Source organism: Salvia hispanica, chromosome 5, assembly GCF_029641045.1.
Source record: "Salvia hispanica isolate PSC_SH4W2 chromosome 5, Shi_PSC_v1, whole genome shotgun sequence".
Taxonomy (NCBI): Eukaryota; Viridiplantae; Streptophyta; class Magnoliopsida; order Lamiales; family Lamiaceae; genus Salvia; species Salvia hispanica.
This window is the reverse complement of record NC_142696.1, coordinates 24,333,202-24,336,872: the sequence shown is the minus strand read 5'-3', so window position 1 is coordinate 24,336,872 and position 3,671 is coordinate 24,333,202. Positions and strand designations below refer to the sequence as shown.

Below are 3,671 nucleotides of genomic sequence, written 5' to 3'. Positions count from 1 at the left end.
AGGTTTTATAGATTTAGAAAAAGATTTTATAAGATATTATTGCACAGCAATTCATTTTTTTCCAATTTTTCTTTCTCCTCCTTTCTCTTACTTTTGTTCTTCTTCTTTGTTACTACTACCTCTTACTTTTGTTCTTCTTCTTTGTTACTACTACCTCTGTCTCTGACAATTTGATACAATATACTATTTCGATCCGTCCTTGAAACTTTGATATACTTCACTTTTACCATTTTTAGTAGTGGACCTCATATTCCACTAACTCATTCCCACTCACATTTTATTATAAAACTAATACTTTAAAAGTAGGACCTACATCCCACCAACTTTTTCAACTCACTTTTCATTACATTTCTTAAAACCCGTGTCGGGTCAAAGTGTAACAAATTTTGGGGGACGGAGGTAGTATAATTTTTTATATTTATGTAGATTAAAATATTAATTAATACTCCCTCAATCCCACAAAGATAGTCCCACTTTGACTCGGCACGAGTTTTAAGAAATGTAATGAAAAATGAGTTGAAAAAGTTGGTGGGACGTGGGTCCTACTTTGAAAGTATTAGTTTTATAATAAAATGTAAGTATGAATGAGTTAGTGGAATATGAGGTCCACTACCAAAAATGATAAAATTGAAATGAGACAAATTTTGTGGAACGGACGAAAATGGAAAAATGGGACAATCTTTGTGAGACGGAGGGAGTATCACTAAGTGTTAGTTACAGTATTCAATTGTTTTTGCTCGTATGGAATGTAACGGGTATACAAGTGCAGCTCTATCTATAAATACACGATATATATTTTTCTATACTACACTCATGACTCATGTAATAATGAATGAGGATTTTTGTTGAAGCACATGAAATAGTAGTAGTTAATGATAGTTACTAATATTTAACTCCTTAAACGAAACATATATGTGAGTTGTTTTATTCATAACCAACTTAAAATAGAAACAAAAACATTTCATTATAATAATCAATTGAAAATTAACAAAGTGAATAAAAAACTAGATACTAAAATTAAAAACTAAAACTAGAAACTAAACTTAAACCACAATTAAATAAAACATAATCAATCCAAATTGATAACATAGATATCTGCGCTCGTGATTGACACTCTCCACGGCGTGGAGATTCATCAATTTGTCAAAGATAATAGAATTAGTTTTTTAGTTTTAATTCAGTGAGATATTTAAATATCAAGATTAATGTTTGTTTTAGAATTTTAAATAAAAAGACTAGTTTAGTAAGAAAATAATATAGTAATTAATAATAAACCTGGTTTAAATAGAATCGGTTCTGTCAAATTAAAAAATTAATGGGCATTATGTATGTGCTTCCCATGTCTCTCTGTTGGGAAGAGATCCTCTACAGTGTTGGAAAATTGACATTAATTTCTTAAAAAGTAACATTAATTTCTTAAAATTAGCAGTAATACCGTAATACCCCACCCAAATGTTTAATAAAATATTTGAACTCACTAAAAAAACTATTTAGTGTAGGGAGTATTAACAAACTTTTCATTTTTAAATATACCAATAAAATCGCAAGATTTGCCATAATCTTTTTTCACATATTAATCGTTGCTTTATTAATATGCATTCTAGAAACGAATTGAAATGAGGTTGATATGAGAGAGAGATTTTGAAAATCAGTACTACTACTAAATGATTCGACCTTTTCTTGAAGATAGCTTTAGTTTTCTCCAAAAGGATAAAATAACCATATACTCTAATGAACTTGGTGGAGTATAAATAGTTTCTTTTATTAGTAGATGCTCTATCAAAATGCTCCTAACCATTTGTAAAAGAGTAAATGTCAATTTTGGTCCCAAACATATGACCGAAATACCAATTTAGTTCAAAACATTCATTTTTTGAAAAACGGGTCCATAACATATGAAAATCATGTCGTTTACGTCCATTTATGACGGGGCCGTCAATTTTTGACAGTCAACCGTCGATTAGCACAAATTTGACCTGATTAGGTTTATTTTAATTTGTAGCAAACTAGTCCTTGTCTCCTTGATATTCATAATCATGATCAAATACGTCCGGAACATTTTACAATTGAAATCAAGGCAATTTTACAATTGAAATCAAGGCCATTGCCGAATGATGTCAGGAAACAAGTTTCTATGGCACGGGCACAGTCAAATTCACCGTTGATTTCTGGATAATTGAACAGCGGAGCTCCACAGTCGGAAGAACTAGGGTTTTTCGTCATCCTCCTTGCATCGTCTTCTTTCTCAGGGACTTCGTCGTTGGGCTCGACTTCTAGAATTGGAGAAAGCTCGATTTCTGACGTCGGCATTAGGGTTCGCCGACGGACCTTGTTCCATTTGCTTCGGAGGAGGAGAATGGTGCCCGACAGGATTGGGCTCCGACCGCCCTTCACTTTCACCTTGATTTTCAGGCGGATGGTGGCTGGATTTCCTCTTCCTCGAATATGCCGCCTTAACATTCACAAGTCCGTCGATGGAGTGCCTATTGAGGTTCTAACCGAGGCACGCCTATTGCTGGTTAAAAACTATTTCCAAACTCCCTCCTAGGCTTGAGCTTGACTTAGGCTGTCGAGAATTTTTGGAAGAGCTTCCTTTATTTTGGTGAAGCTCTATAATTTAGTCACCTTGATTTTCATGCGGATGGTGGCTGGACTTCCTCTTCCTCGAATATGCCGCCTTAACATTCACATATCCGTCGATGGAGCGCCTATTGATGTTCTAACCGAGGCACGCCTATTGCTGGTTGAAAACTATTTCCAAACTCCCTCCTAGGCTTGAGCTTGACTTAGGCCGTCGAGAATTTTTGGAAGAGCTTCCTTTATTTTGGTGAAGCTCTATAATTTAGTCTAAAATAATGTAGGGCTCCTCCTCTGTGGGCTTGTCAAAGGATTGTTCAATCTTAGTGTTTCGAAGCGGCCCATTACTGATCTATATTTCCTGTTTCTTAATTATTGGAGTTTTAGAAATAGTTAATTTTGACAAGAATCTTTCCTGTGATAACTCTTGAATGATGATTACTTATATATAGTGCTATGATACGATGGTATATCGTATTTGCGCGATCAGCGAAGGATTCCAAGGGGGAGGATCGTTCGCGGAGGTTTTCTCCGTCGAGCAGCCGCCGTCCACTTGGGTTTTGGATTGATAAAATTGCAGAGAAATTAAATAGCGTAAGAGTAAAAGACGGAAAAGATAATTCTGATATTCTTGATTGATTGAATAATATGGAGGTCTCCTACACATATTTATAATATATGGGGATACAATGATATCCTACTAAAATAGAACAAATCAAATATAATAATATTCTAAGCAAAAGATATGGTGAATCAATAAACTAGGGAAAAGATATGATAATTAAATACCAAATAACTAATAAGATAATTGGAGATATTATGGAAGATGTTATCGTATCAACTCCCCACGGTTAAAATCCACCTTGCCCTCAAGGTGGAAACCAACACAAAATAAAGACTGTTGTGAATAAAATCTTTGGCGAGTTATCCCCACCTGAATCAATTGCATGCATATGCTCATTACTTGCACGAAGCTGAAAAAGTAGTGTAAGGACATCCACCATGAAAAAGAACTCATTCTTAGCTATCTTGTGTTGTATGAGCTCGGACATTGTCCAATCAATTACCGTGAACGTTTCATCACTTCTGGCCAC

General features: G+C 34.6%; 1 non-coding gene and 1 pseudogene across 1 annotated transcript; both read left to right on the top strand.

The window, feature by feature from the left end:
- Nucleotides 1-2,458: 2,458 nt before the first annotated feature.
- Nucleotides 2,459-2,610, top strand: LOC125191476 (U4 spliceosomal RNA). The gene has a single exon (XR_007171155.2). It is a non-coding gene; the product is annotated as a U4 spliceosomal RNA (small nuclear RNA).
- Nucleotides 2,611-2,691: 81 nt separating this feature from the next.
- LOC148926489 (U4 spliceosomal RNA) lies at nt 2,692-2,835 on the top strand (annotated as a pseudogene).
- The last annotated feature ends 836 nt before the right edge of the window (nt 2,836-3,671 follow it).